This window comes from Acomys minous, assembly GCF_964271855.1.
Source record: "Acomys minous genome assembly, chromosome: 9".
Lineage (NCBI taxonomy): Eukaryota > Metazoa > Chordata > Mammalia > Rodentia > Muridae > Acomys > Acomys minous.
The window spans coordinates 58384129-58400139 of NC_140490.1; the positions used below are offsets into that span (position 1 = coordinate 58384129).

Consider the following 16011-nt stretch of genomic DNA (forward strand, 5'->3'; position numbering starts at 1 on the left):
TAGAGGTGATACTGTTCATTATGATGGGGACAGGCGTGACACTGGGAAGGTAAGCGTGCTGGTCACACTGTGCTGTGGTCAGGAGGCAGCATGGGATGCTCATGCTGGGCTCGTTGCTGTAGTGTATGGACATCCACATGCAGAGCGGGGCTTCCTTCCTCACTGGAAACACCCTCACAGACATGCCTGCAGGTGTGTCTCCTAGGTGATTCCACATACAGTCAAGCCGACAGTGAGGACTGATCGTCACACTGATCAAGGGCGGCTTTGGGGTGTCCTTTTCCCTCTACAGTAGAGAAGTCAGCATCTGCTTCAGGAAAGAAGCAGAAAAGCACAGGCTTTCCTTGTACGTATCCCTCATAAGGACAGGGTGAGTGGGCTACATTATTCCAGATGAACCTACGACAGCTTCAAAAACAGCTTTGCCTTTGGAGTAAAGTCTGCAGGTATAAAAAAGGAAATAGATTTCCAGGTGCAAGGCCTGTGCACACCTAGGAGGGGCAGTTATGTGTTAGCCCCTTGGCATTGCTGACATTCTAGGCTGGCCATTCTGAGCTGTGAGGCTGGCTTGTGCACCAGGAGATGTTTAGCTCCATCCCTGCCTCCACCATCAGGAGCATCCCTTTCCTGACATGACATTCAAAAATGTCCAGAGCAAAAAACTGTCTCCAGGGTACTGTTAAATATTCTCCAGGGAGAGATATTGCTCCCTGGTGAGACCTCCATGTTAGTAGGAAAGCTCCTCCACATGTCCTGGAAGGAGGGACACTCTCCTACAAAGAATCCAGGACCCCTCATAAGAGCTCAGTCTGAGGCCCCAAGCTAGAGAAACAGAGGCCCCAGTCCCATATATGAGACTTTCCCAAAGCAACTTCTGCCCAGGTGGGTTGTGTGTTACCTCACTCAGCTTCAAGCTGCTCGGAGCCACCTAGGGAGCCCCACACATTCCCTGTTGCTGTGCAACTATGGAAGCACTTCTGTCACTCCACGGTGACACCATTTTGACCTCATTTGTCAAGAGGAGGAGCAGATGGTATACTGGGACAGGTAAGCCAGGTTGGACTCTCCTGGGCCAATTTCCCAATGTGTTTCAGTGCTTTGGAGCTCTTGACATTAGAACCAAAAGTTCCTGGAGGCAAAGCTGTACTGTTGCTATTAGTGTATATCTGGGAGGCCTAGAGTCAGGCACTATGGGGCCAACAGGAAGCCATTATTGGAATCCAGAACAGGATAGCAAGATGCCTCATTACAAAGCCCTATTTAACCAATCAAACATGTTGTTGTGAATTTGTATGGGTCCTGGGAGATAGATTAGAGACTAGAGTTTATCTATAAAAATACAGAAAGAGTAAGATAGAAATGTTGGCTTTCCTGGCTGGGGTTCGGTCTTTGTGAGATAAACATCAGTGCTGGGAGGTGTCCCTGCATTGAAGGTTCTGGTTGGCTTGGCTTGGTGGCTAATAGGTGGATTTGTTTTGACGAAGCTGAAGATTTCAAACAAGCTCGTTTCTTGAGGTCCTATCTGGGAGTTCCTGGAGCCTGGTGACAAGGTCTCTCTGCCCCATCTCCTATAATGATCTACATTTCAGGTCACAGCGGGCTGTCGTCATCACTTCGTTAGACTGCACAGTCCAGTGTGCACTGGGGACTGTATACAGGTCACTTAGCCCATTCTCCCTGCCTATACGCTTGTATGGCTGATGTCGTTTCACAGACAAATAGCATTCCTGTGTGCAGTTTTCTAGTGATGGGGCTCTTGATTGCCCAAGGGTTCCAGAGGCCTCCGAGTTGCAGGACCAGGCTGTGAAAGCTTAGTTAAGTATTGCCGATGAGGCAGAGTGGTGTTAGGAATTTGGATATCATTACTGTGTGAAGCCAGGAAACAAAGTCAGAGCCACCAGCTGCAGATGGAGTACTGAGAGACAGTGGTCTGAAAGGATTTCCCCAAGTGCTCAGGCGTATCCTTATCAAAAGGTGGGCTGTGCTCCCCACCCCTTGGATATGGGCCAGCTGTAGTGACTCATTTTGGACACGAGGATGTGGCAGAAGTGACACAATGTAACCGTTGAAAGAAAGCTAGGCCTTCCGAAGTGATGTAGCGTCTGCCTGGCTTTCTTTCTTCCTCTTCTACCTTTTTGTCTGTGGGTCTATGTTTACCTGCTGTCACCGTCTCTCTCTTTTGATTTGGTCTACCATAGTAGTGCTCCAGTCGTAGCTCTGACTGAAGGGCCAGACAATAGCCAGCCTCAGTCACGTGACAGAAGGGGCCAGTTTGTAGGTGCTTTCAAGAATAACTTTCCAACCAGTCTAGCTGGTGTTTAGAGGAGTTGAGAGTAATATCAGTGCCACGGTTGTATGCCCCTTTGCTTCGGGTTAGTTTATTATGCATCAGTAGAAAACAGGAAGAGAGAGCGATAACATTAGTAAGGTTAACAGGGGCTATTTATTGAGCAAGCATTTACCTTACTCCCTGACTCTCTATAATTTCATAGATTATCTGATATTATCCTCACTTCAGGTAAGGTAAGCTCAGTACTGTGTTATTAATGGCATTAGAAAATTAGGTCTAAAGGCTATGGAGGTGACTTAGTGGGTAACAGCCCTTACTGTGAAAGGGTCAGGACCAACGCTTAGAGCGTTAGAGCACATGCGAAGGCTGCATGTGCCTGAAACCCCTGCGCATCTACATAGATGGGGGTAGGCAGGAGAATTGCCAGAGTGTGTAGGACAGCTCGCCTGGAATCCATGGAGGTGAGCTGCAAGAGACTGCTTCCAGCACAGTGGCAGACAAGGGCTGACACCGAGGTTGTCTTCTGGTCTCCCCACAGCTATACTTGAATATACATGAACAGGCATGCATAAGCACACGGCTGCTACTGCTGCTGCTGCTAACACACACACACACACACACATACACACACACATACACACACACGCACACGCACGCGAGCGCACACACACACACACGCATGCACACACACACACACACACACACACACACACACACACACACACACACACACACATGCATGCACACACTTTTAAGAAATGAGGCCCAAACCAGGTTCAGGTGGTTCTTGAGAAATAGCATCAGGACTTCAATCCCGAGCCTTTGTTCTACGTGATACAGAGTGACTTCTGGTCAGTTGTGCTGGTGGAAGGTTCCTCACTCTGCATGGCTCTAAGCATTGACTTAACTGGGTTGGTGAGATGAATGAAGAAATGACAGACACTGAAAAGCTGGAACTGAGGAGTCTGGGTTCTCGGCTAGAGAATCCTCCTTGCCTTGGAAGCTCAGCCTGTTGTTTATTGTCTACAGCTGAGCAGGAGGCAGGGCTAGTGTGCATGGCTGAACAAGGATGTGGGGGCTTATTGTAGACAGCAGAACAAGGAGGCAGGTTTAGTAAGTGTGCACAGGAGCACTCCCTGGAGGGGAGCAGTCTTCCAGCGGCGAGCATCCAGGGAGAGAAAGCAACTGTAGACATTTTCTGCACACATTGTCAACATTCACATGATGAGCAGGCTCACCCAGGGATGGTTTTGTCATGGGACTGAGGGATTGGAGTTCTTGATATGGCCATGCCATGTCAACAACACACACCCACTGAGGAATTCACTTGGTGTGTGTGTGTGTGTGTGTGTGTGTGTGTGTGTGTGTGTGTGTGTCTACTGACTGAAGGGCAGCGAGAAATGTCTGGTGATGAGAGTTTATCGCAGTCTGGTAGCATGTGCTGTCCTTTAAGGCTTAGCTACCCCACATATTCTCCTGTCTTCCTAGGATACTCTGGCTGGTTTCTAACTGTCTCTCTCATCTTTTATCTGCATCACAATGCTTTACTGGGTAAACATGCAGATTGCAAGATCTCTCCTCAGCCTTTTTGAAGGAACATCTCTGGAGGGACCCAGGAGCTGCATTTGTTGCTAACTCCCTATAACACTTTCTTGAAGAGGGATTGAGACAAAAGGGTTTAGGTAGAAATGCAAACGCCTAGGGAATCCAGAGAGAATCTGTTGTCCTTGGAATGCTCCTACATTCCTCTGTGGGGTGCAGAGAGGTAACTACAGAAGTCCAAGGTTGTGGTCAGCTCCTTCTATGCCAATGGGGAATGCAGAATTAGGTCCTGTTCTTGGAAAAGAAACACTGGAAATCTTTGGAATGTAGGTAGGTTTCTGATGTGAAGTCACCATCATGGATTTCATTGTATAAGCTTTTAGAGCACAGGAATTTGTTTCTTGGTGCCAACACCATTGTCACCACACACCTGACTTCACAGGGCCTTCAAGACACAGGCAAATGATCCTTAATGCTACTTTATCCTTGGGAATTTAGGCAGATCAGTTGCTGCAGCTGTGGATCCAGCTGACAAGTAATTGAAAGGCCTTTGATGGTCACAGACTGTCATTTCCATCCCCAAGGGCTACACACAAGGACAACAGTGCCAGCTGTGATTCTTTTGGTCCAGGTAGCATAGAGGACACCGTATGCCTCACCTCTCCTCTGCAGCCTTCTTTAATCATGATGTGTCAGGAGCATAGCCCTCCTGTAATTCAAAACATTAGTACAGTGGGGATTCACTATCTGCATCCCATGGGAACCTGGGCAGTGACTTGCCAGAGATGCAAAGAAAGAAACAGCACAGCAAGCCCCCTCCATCAGCCCACAGCTAATGTAGCAGACATGAAAGGGCTGCAGCGTTAGGAAAGGGCTCTTCTGTGAGGTGTTGGCAGCCTGCTGGGAGAGATAAGGCCTTCTTAAATGGACAGGGAAGGGGCAGTGCTGGAGCAAGCCATGTAGCTGCTGTAAGCAAAAGGCCATAGGGTCTTGAAGGAGTTGGTATGGGAGCTGCTGCTGGGTCCTCAGGGAAGGCCCCATGCAAGATGTGGAGCTGGTGTAGGCTCCCGTGGGATGGCTGTAGGGAATTCTGTATCTACAAAAGATAGTCTCTGTTCTCGGAAGCTGACCTAAACTCACACCATACTCTGAGCATTGCTTCCCTGTTCATTGCACCCAAGGATCTCTCTTGCCTTACTCTATTCCAAGCCTTGCTGGAGCTGTAGGTCCATGGGGAGGAACAGACAAACATTGGTATGGCAGCAGCCCCCATTTATTGGTAAAGGATACATTCCAAAATTCTCGGTCAATGCCCAAAACCATATTCAGCCATAGATATGCTATATTCACACCCATGAAACTGTTTAATTTATATATTAGGTAAGTAAGGGATTAATGCTGACAATAATAGAGCAATTACAATAAAATCAACAGCATCACTATTGCACTTAGGTAATTACTAAGGGAAATAAAGGTTAAGTGAATACAAGCATCATGATTATAGAGGTCACTCTGACAACCAAGATGGCGGCCATATGATGACTGTGAGGGTAGCATATACAGTGTGGATACACTAGGCAGAGAGGCAATTTACATTTCATAAGGACAGAGCGGGACAGCATGAGACTTTATTGTACTGCTCAGAATAGTACACAACTTACAACTTCTGAATTGCTTACTTAAGGAACTCTCCACTATTATTTTTGGATGGCTTCAGGTAAGAGACTGTGGAAATCAAGGCTTTAGATGAGAGATAAGGGTGATGACTAGTTTGCATATTCCTTCTCTGGAGGGTAGAGAATGCTCGAGGTTGTGGGTAATGACAACTGAAGTTGGCTTTTCACATACCCTACCGGAAAAGGCTGGATCCAGATTCTTCCATGGGGTCCTCACAATTGCCACAAAGGTTAAAGGCCTCATTTCATAATTTTCTGTCTAGGCTCATCAAATTCCACAGTTGGTGACTGACTTGGGAACTTTTAAATCACTGTGAAGAGACATCATGACTAAGGCAACCTGTACAAGAAAGCAATGAATGGGGGCTCATGGCTTCAGAGGGTTAGAGTTCATGACTGTCATGGTAGCAGGCAGGCAAGCATTGTGCTGCAGCAGGAGCTGAAAGCTAGTATCTGATCCACAAGCATGAGAGAGAGAGAGAGAGAGAGAGAGAGAGAGAGAGAGAGAGAGAGAGAGATAGATAGAGATAGAGATAGAGATAGAGAGAGAAAGAGAGAGAGCACTAACTGGAAATCACATGGGCTTTTGAAACCTTAAGGCCCATCCTCAGTGACATACCTCCTCCAACAAGGCCACACCTCCCAATCCTTCCCAAACAGTTACACAAAACTAGGGACTAAATATTCAAGTATATGAAAATATTGGTGCCATTCTTACTCAGACTACCACAGTGGCCAAAATAAGCCAATTTAAGATTTTTGCCTTTTGGATATAGTGAACCGTGCTGGATGTCTCTTCTTGCAGAAATTTATGTCCCGTGCCATTGCTATTAGCAGGTATGGTATAGGTAAATGCATGCATGCTCTGGTAATCAAGGCACAATTCCTGGTTTCAGGAAGCCAGCGGATATGTATTTAGCCACACACAAACCTACCTTTATCTTGGCATCTTTCATGTGGTGGAGCCTCCCACTTCCCTTCATAGAAGCCTTTTAGAGCTGACGAGCAGGTGCTGAAAGTCATGGTGGTAGCTGTTTGTGTGAGCCTCTCTGGCCTCCTGCTGTGAAAATGTAACTGACCAATCCCCAGTTGTAGCGCTCAGTCCTAAGCCTCCTCCTAAAGCATTTCACTGGCAATGACCTTGTAAAGTGGCCTGGGCCTATGAACTACCCAGTGGGTTTTCAGGTACTTGGCCAGACTGAACAGTGAGTGCACTTGGAGGAAGAGGCAGCTATACAACCCTCTTTCCCTCTGTCCTTCTCTCACAGTTAAACTTGTGTCGATGGTCCATAGTCTTCATTGTTCTCTTATTTCCTTCATTCATGCATTTTAAAACGTAACATCCAAGTGGATTTAATTCCATCCTGCTACTGCTTTTTGGAACATCTGCCTGAAAGGCTTTGAAATCTTGCAAAACACTGTTAAGGACTTGTAAACATCTACTCAGCTGGAGCTGGTAATGGGAGACGTCAGATAAGGACCTTCAGGTGACTGGAAGGGACGGGTAGGCAGCCACAGACTTCCCCCAAGCTTTAGGTGACACAGACCCTTATGTCTGGTGCAGGACTATTTCTGGTTTCTAAGATGCTTAGAGAAAGTTGAGCAAAGCCCTGGGGCTGTGACAAACCAAGGGCACCTGTCCACTGCAGAGATATTGTGAAGAGCCGGTGCCTTTCATCTCTGTCCTTGTCTCCAGTGTAATGGGGCTGGTCACTGAGTCAGAGGTCAGAAATGTCAACATCAACCCAGATGGATGAGGGGTCAGTTGACTTTGTTGGGCCACCAATGAAGAGGGGTCTATCTATTTGCTCTTTGACCTGCTATGGCTGCTATGAGGAGGTGTTTGGGCTGTCCTAGGGAGGGTGAAATGCACTCTTTGGCTGAGTCATAGACAGTACTTTTCCTCTTTTACCTTACTGCTCTCCTATTGCTTTTCTTTCTGTTCCATCTTCCTCACCTCTGCTTTCTTCCCTCCTCCTTTCTTGCATGGTTCCCATGATGTAAACATCAAGGCAATACATGGAAGAAACCCCATTCTTATAGCTTCCTTCTCCAGAAGGCATGAATGGGCTTGTGGTCAAAGGATGACCAATTGAGATCCAAGGGACATGTCTACATGGTAGAGAGTTGGCACTGGGTTCTTGCTGTCAGGATAAAACAATGAAGGAATATGAAAGCAAGATGCAAATAGTCTTGATGATTTTATGACATCTTCAGGTTTGGGGGAATTATATCAAAACTTGACCACAGATGGAGAGAGTTGGGGGTCAAGTTGGGGGAGATGAGTCTTTGAGACTATCAAAATACTATCTGAGTGTTGAGTTCCAACCTCACAGCTGACACATGCAGATTTTGCATGCCCGAAACTCTTGCCTTATTGTGTGACTGTGATTGCAAGTCTGGTGATTTGAATGAGACTGGGCCGCATAGGCTCATATGTTTGAATGCTTGTCCTGCAGTTAGCGGAACTGTGGGGAAGAATTAGGATGAGTGGTCTTGTTGGAAGGAGTGTTCCTGGGGGTGAGATTTGAGGTTTCGGAAGCCCACACCAGGCCAGTCTCCTTTTCTATGTGCCCACAGTTTAAAGATCATGTGAACTCTCAGCTGCTGCTCCAGAGCCAGGCCTACCTGTTTGCTGCCGCATTCCTGGCTGTGATGACTGTGGACTAATTAGTGCTCTGAAAGGGTAAGAAACCCCCCAATTAAATGCTTTCCTTGTAAGTGGCCTTGGCTGTGCTGTCTCTTCACAGCAATAGAAGAGTAACTAAAACACCAAGCTTGGGTGTCTACAGCCTAGAGCTCCTGGGTTGAGAAAGCACCTTTCACAGGCTTGTGTTTTGATACGCCTGCTGCAAGTTAGAAGCACAGACAGAGAGAAGGGTGAATAGAGTGTTTTATAACTCATGACATACACTGAAGTTACAAAACCTCTTTGCAAGAGAAGATAGGGGTAGGAGGGAAACGCTTTGTGAGAAAGAATATTACCTTTTACACTAGGAGAGAAGGTAATGACAAAACAGACAACACTCCAGGGAATTTGGGGTGTTTCTGTTTGTATAGAGCCCCTCCCATTCTTCTTCATTTTTCCCATCAGAGGATTTTTTTCCACACATTGGAGGATTTCTTTATTCTTTTCTTCTCCTCCTTTCCCCTCGCCCCACCCTTAGAAGTCTTTGCCTCCTCCACAGTGATTTATTTTAGTAGCTAGACTACTGTTAACACAGTCTCTCATCCTTATGTCTTCCCATTAATTGCTGATAAGTTTTGGGAGAAGACACAGGAACAGTGAGGTTGCCCAGCTGGTGGGACATCTGTGTTGCCCTCTCTCACAGACAAAGAGTGTTCCATTGATTTCAAGCATCGTGAGGTCAGAGCCAGTGAGTGCTCATGTTTCATTCCAAAAGAAACATTTGCTGAGGACTGCAGGGCACAAGGTGGCCTTGGCCTGGCTATCTGCACAGGGCCCTTAGGAAGGGGGAGCTCAGGCTACATAGCAGAGCACACTTAGTGTAGCATGTAGAATCATTTTATCAAGGAAAACTCACCACACCCTGGGCAAGGAGCCCCAGGTGCTCCTTAGGGACGCTGAGCGGCACCTCTTTGAAATGTAGAGTTTGGGACTGGTGGCTGGATTCTGATGCCAGTTTGCTGCATCCTCGTGTGACTGTTTTAGTTAGGCTTCTGAGGTTGTGATAAACACCATGACCAATGACAACTTGGAGAAGAAAGGATTTATTTCAGCTTATAGTTGTAGTCCATCATGAAGGGAGGTCAGTACAGGAACACAAGACAGGAACCTGGAGGCAGGAACTAAAGCAGAGACCATGGAGAAATGTTGCTGTCTTTTTCCCCATGGCTTACTTTGCCTGCTTTCCTATAAATACCCAGGTGCATCTGTCTAGAAGTGGCACTGCCCACAGTGGACTGGACCATCTCATATTAATCATTAATCAAGAACATGCCCCACAAATGTACCCACAGGCCAAGCATATGGTGGTGTTTTCTCAGTTAAGATTCCTTCTTCTTAGATGACCACAGTTTGTGTTAAGTTGAACACACACACACACACACACACACACACACACACACACACACCACCACCACCACCACCACCACCACCACCACTACCACCACCAGCAACAGCAACAAAAAAAAAACCCCACAAAAAATTAACCGGCACACTGACATTAAACAAGTTAGCTTGTTTGGGCCTTAGTTTCCACATCTGAGTAATAAGAAAAATATCAGTAGACTACAACTTCTTACTTAGCTTATATTGATCTTCGTTTCTACATTTGTAAAGTGAGAATGATAATAGTGAAGTGTAAAAGGAAATTAATGCATACATGTCAACATGCCATGCACTTCCTGTCATTTATTATTATCCATTAGAAAACTAATTGTGTGTGTGTGTGTGTGTGTGTGTGTGTGTGTGTATGTGTGTGTGTGTGTGTGTGTGTGTGTGTGTGATGTGTGGTGTGTACAAGTATGAATGTTTGCATGAGTGAGGTCAGAGGACACCTGTCAGGACTTGGTTCTCCCCTGTGTGGGTCTGGGATAGGTACCAGTTTATCACGTTTTTGTGGCAGGTACCCTCTGAGTACCCTATTGGCCCTGTGATTGTCATCTTTAAGAGAATGCTTCACATAGTGGAGTGGGCCAAGTTGGAGTCAGAATCAGCTGCCCAAGCCCTTCCACAGGAGATAACTCAGAAACCCAACTGTTAACTCACTCACTTTGGCCTTCCATTGCTGTGTTGATCTCACTGAAGACACTTCATAAATATCCCTGCCAATCCTTACAATAGGCAATGCATGTGAACCTGATTATCCCCATCCATAAATAAAGACCCAGGGCCTCAGGCGGCCAAGAGCCTTGCCTGAGGTTACCCACCAGGAAGTGGAGGAGAAAGAACTGGAATGCAAGCTCCTTCCCCAAGTCATGTCTGGTCCTATACAGCCGTCTTTTCAGGGGCCTCCTGGGGACCTCCACTCTGAGCATATTTCCTTTTTCACAACAAAATCAGCTGAAGGATACACAGAGCTTCTGCTTGGAGAGAGCCTTACATTTGTTATATACAGTACCTGTAAGAATTAATTTCCCAACAAATGAGGTGTGTCATCTAAAGTCAAGGCAACCTGGCTTAATAACCCATATATGCACATCAAACATGAGGCTGCAGTGATGGAACGTGGAGAGCGGGTTAGGGGAGAGAGTAGGAACATTTCCCAGAAATTGAGTTTAACATCCCAGGTGTGGTAGAAATAATTGGGCTTTCTAGGGTGTCTAGAGGATCACCCTAGGAGCTGAGCATCTTTTCTTTCTACTGTAGGGCAGCTCTCATCTCTCGGTAGCCCATACTGGGGCTCCATGGCTGGCTTCCCATATTCTTCCTGTTTGCCTAGGTGCCTTGTCCAATCTCAAGGTCATTGCAGTTATTAATGTTAGGCTTCTCTTACATTGCGGGAGGATGTCTGCCTGCCAATGCATATATGAATCCGTGTGTGTGTGTGTGTGTGTGTGTGTGTGTGTGTGTGTGTATGCATATGTGTGTGTGTATGTGATGGAAAGGATTCAGATAGCCTTCTTGAATGGTCTAGACACAGAAGGAAAGTGCTAATTAAACTCAAAGTGAAGGCTAGATGCACGCACTCTCTGCTTCTGACCAATGCACCACACACATCACTACCATTTGCTTGGCTGCATGGAACCGTTTGGATGCAAACGTAGCCAAATGACGTTAGAACCAAACTGATGTTTTGTGACTGTCCCCGAGATGGAGCTGAGCAGGGATCTGTGGTGAACAAGTCACCTTTGTCTCTAAGTAATCCTTAACACCTTCCCATCCTATATTTTAAAAATTTAATGAGTATTTTATTTATTATAATTTATTCACAATTCATCCTGATTGCTATCTCCCTCTTATCTTCCCATTCCCACCTTCCCTCCTTCTTCTGCCTATTCCCTTCCCTTAGACCTCCGATGGGGGACCCTTCTACTCCAACTATCTGGCGACAGCCTATTAGGTCTCATCAGGATAGCCTGCATCCCCTTCCTCTGTGTGCTCTCTAGGCCATCTTGCCAAAGGCCAGTGACCCTAGAGTGCCTGTCAGAGGTTCAGCAGCAGCCTCCCTCCCCGCCCCCCCCACATGGAGAATCAGCAGCCCATTGGCTATATCTGAAGAGGGGGTCTTGGTTCTTTGCATGCATTGTGCTCGGTTGGAGCATCAGTTTGTGCAGACCCCCTCTGTCCAGATCCGCAGGTCTTAATAATCTCCCTGTGGAGCTCCTGCTCCCTCCTGGACCTTCCATCTCCTCATTCTTCCCTACAACCCTCAGTGCTCTGCCTAGAGTCCAGCTTCGGAGTCCCAGTATCTGTCCCAATCCCCCACTGGGTGGAGTCTCTCACAAGACATCTATGTTGGGCTAACATCCACTTGTAAGTGAGTATATACCCTGTGTGTCTTTCTGGGTCTAAGTTACCTCAGTGAAGATGATCCTTTCTAGTTCTATCCATTTGCCTGCAAATGTCAAGATTTCCCACCCTATATTTTTAAAATTAAATTTATTAAAATTTTTTTTCACTTTACATCCCAATTGTAGTCCCATTACTCATCTCCTCCTGGTCCCACCCTCCCTCCCTCTTCCCCCAATCCCTTCCACCAGTCCTCAGAAAGGGGAGCCCTTCTCTCCTACCAACTGACCCCAGCCTATCAAGTCTCATCAGGATTGTCTGCATCCTCTTCCTCTGTGGCCTGGCAATGCCACCCTACCAGGGTGAAGTGATCAAAGAGCAATCAGCAGAGTGAATGGCAGGGACAGCCCCTGCTCCCCTGGCTAGGACAGCAGCCTGGAGACTGAGCTGCCTAGATTTTTTATATATATATAATTTATTCGGATTACATCCTGATTGTTATTCCCTCACTTGTATCTTCACGTTCCCACCCTCCCTTCCTCTTTCACCCCATTCCCCTCCCCTTGACCTCTGACAGAAGGGGACCTCCTCTCCCACCATATGACCACAGCCCGTCATCTCATCCAGAGAGCCTGCTTCCCCTTCTTCTGTGTGCCACCAAGGCCTCTCCACCAAGGGGAAGTGATCAAGTTGGGGGCACCAGGGTTCATGTCAGAGGCAGTCCCCGCCCTCCCCACAACTGTGGGGATTGCACTGTCCATTGGCTAGATCTGAACAGGAGGTCTAGGTTTACTGCATGCATTGTCCTTGGTTGGTACAACAGTTTGTGCAGCCCCACCCACCCACAGCCCTCCTGGGTCCAGATCCGCCAGCCTTGATAGTCTCTTTGTGGGGCTCCTTGAGCCCTCTGGATCCTTCCATCTCCCCATTCTTCCATACCACTCTCACCTGGAGTTTTGAAATAACTTTACTGGATTTCTTCTTTGATGACTTCTTACGTTTGAAGCACATTTTGACAACTGTATCTTATCTTCCTAATCTCCCTCCCACATCTGCTAACCCCACCCTTCTCCCTGTAATTCCCTTTCAAAATCCCTCCCTGGCCACGAATAGGTTCTGGAGGAGCTGCAGCCACGGTTTGAAGTTGTATATTCACTGAGGTGTCCACAAGGCTCTAATGGGTATTTCCAAACCCATGGTCACACAGACCATGTTAGCTTTTTGCCCCAGCCTGAGGCCATTGCTACCTCCTGTCTTGCTAACAGCACAACCCTCAAATGCCCTTTAAAAGGGGAGGTGGGGAAGAACAACCCATGGACATTAGTGTTAGGTTTCTCTCATGAGTATCCATAAGATATACAGTAAAAAATGGAACACTAGCAAGCAAGCAGTAAGTCCAAATTAAACAAGTGTCCCCTGCAAAAGTACCAAACATTTAAGATTTTTTTATGCCAGGAACTTTTCTGGTCCATGACACAAAACAACTATGAGGTAGGTTCTAGGAAAATTGAGCCCCGAGAGGTTAAGGGACTGAGGAAAGTCATATAGCTAGTGAGAGACACAGTGGGGGCTAGACTGCAAGCTGCTTTCCTCCCAGCCTGTACTGTCAAGCAGTCAGCTGTTAACAACAGTAAGGATGGTTAGCGTGTCTGTGGCACAATATTGAAGACTTTTTTTGTTGTGTTGACAGTAGAATGGGTGTCCATCAGGCTGACTGAAGTTTGGATCTCAGGCAAATGGTGGTATGTCAGAGAGAAAACAGAAAAACAGCCAGTGAGAAAAGGGAGCCAGTTTGAATCCAGTTGTAGGGATCCAGTGGCATTCTGGACTTGATGGTAGCTAAGAACTGGTGGCCAGAGAAGAATAGCATGGACCAGTGCAGAGGAAAGGTGAGTGTTTACCAAACGAAGCGTTGCTTATGATTGGGCTCATGGGATTGTGGGCTGGCTATCTCAAGAAGAGGTGGCCCTAGTGCCAGTCCTCTGTTGGGTTCCTGAAAGTTAGCAGCATCCACTCTGCCACAGAGCATGACGTAGACTCACTGCTCAGGTCTCTGCTGACCCTACAAGCCACCAAGGAGGAGACAGTGGCCCACCATACTGAACAGGAGGACACATGTCCCAAGGGACATGCACTTACGGAGTGATCACGATGGCAGATGTCCATGCGCTTTCGTCTTCTCATCACTGTGTCCCCACTTTCTACACATAGCTCTCACTCTCTTGAGACTAAAGTGACTGATTCAAGAGCACCCCTGGGCTGAGCCAAGCTGAGCTAAACAGAATCCCCCCCCCCCGGGGCTTCTTGAAATCTGAGCCAAGAGGAATGTGCTTCCTCTCAAGCTAAAGATCTTTTGAGGATGGGAGTCAGAGCCACCATGTCCTGTGTTCTCATGTGATTTTTCTTGGGAAGACGTGAACAAAAATCCCTTTACTCCAGATAGGGCATGGACAGAGGATGAAAGAAAACAGTTCTATCCAAGTCCAGCTTGGAGAACGGGCGAGTTTATTGAGGCTGTGTAGTGGAACATGGGCAAAGTGTTACAGGTGCATGGGTGACTCAAAGACAGAGGCTTCATCGGAGAGCCCACTCCAGCATCACTGACGTCACTCATGACAGTTGTGTCTATACAGCCCCTGTGCAACTTGCAGACAAAAGCTCTAAAGGGTCTTCTCTCCCCCAGTGTGTGTGTGTATGTATGTATGTATGTATATATATATATATATATATATATATATACTACTGCTTATATAACCCTGGGGAGAGGCCTCATGAGCCTTGGAAGTTTTGTGAGCTTCTTGAGTTTTATGAGCTTCTTTCTTCCCTCCAAAGAGGGCAGGCTTCAGTTGGGAGAAAATTGTGAGACAAAATGAATCCATCCCACAAAGTAGCTGGCTTGGCTCGGCGAGGTGCACACACAGAGAAAAGCCGAGAGCAGAGCAGAGAGGGTGGATCCTGCACGCTTCTCACCATCCAGTCTACCTTGTTTGCAGTCTGGTCTCCACTTAGCAGGGATTTCTACCGCGTAGGACCATAAGAATCTCAATGAATTCAGAGGGAAACTGCCTTGCAGAGTACGAAGGGTGAGCAGAGGGTCAAACCTGTTACCTGGAGAAAATGGTGCCCTACCATCTGATGCTGGCAGGAAGGAAACAGTCCAAATCGTTGCTGCCTTCATCTTCTGAGCAAGAATCTTGTTCAGATAGAAAGGTCAAAAGGTCACTGAAACCCAGGGCAAGTGGAGAGCCAGGAAGAAAGGGCCTCTGCCATTTCACTAAGCTCATGCCAGTGCCCAGCTGGTGGTGTGAATAGAGTGGCTGCCTTTTGATGGGATTCAGAGACATGAAGATGTAGGAACCGTGGCAGTGGGTGGCATAGTGTGAAATGAGCATGAGGACTAGAGCAGTTCTCACCGGGTATTGGATAACACACTGGGCCTCCTAGAGGGAACACTACACTGCAGTGTTAGTGAGGCACACAATCGCGCCCTTCTGGCATGCTTGTAGTGAGGGCTCCTCTGGTCTTAGACAACCTGATGAGAGAACGTGGAGTGCTGCCTAGCAGGCAGCGACTAGTAAGAGGCAAGGACAGAGACCTTTGTGGTGGGTAGGATGCGACTGAGGTGTGTCCAGGACATCTTTGTGGGGCTGTGCAGATGGCAAACCGCAAAACAGAATCTGGAGATCAGAGGGAAAGCCAGAGTTGGGGAAAGCAGCTCTGAGGAGGACCATGAACAGAAAGGGGGTAGCCAGATGGTGAGTGAGACCCCAATAATTCTCTAAACAGAGAAGAGAGAAGGGCAGGCTCAAAGCTAGATTCTGAAAGGTGATGGACTTCCATTGAAAAGAAGAGCGAGAACATTCAGAGGTGGCAAGACTCCAAAACAGAGAGGCAGTGCAGTGGCGCCTAGGAGAGTCCTGTGCCGTATGATGATAAAGCTAATGAATGAAGAAGCCCACCACTGGTTGTGAATGAGGCTCCTTAAAGCTCTCTTTCAATCAATATGAAAGTAAAGAGAAGAAGTGGGTGGTGACAACTATCTTCTCTTTCTCTTTCTTACAATTATCTCTTTCCTCCCCATCTCATTT

The 16011-nt window shown here is 47.1% G+C and overlaps 1 long non-coding RNA gene across 1 annotated transcript in view; it reads left to right on the plus strand.

The window, feature by feature from the left end:
* Window positions 1–16011, plus strand: part of LOC311604475 — a 104874-nt gene that overhangs the window by 30574 nt on the left and 58289 nt on the right. The gene's annotated exons all lie outside the window — the stretch shown is intronic.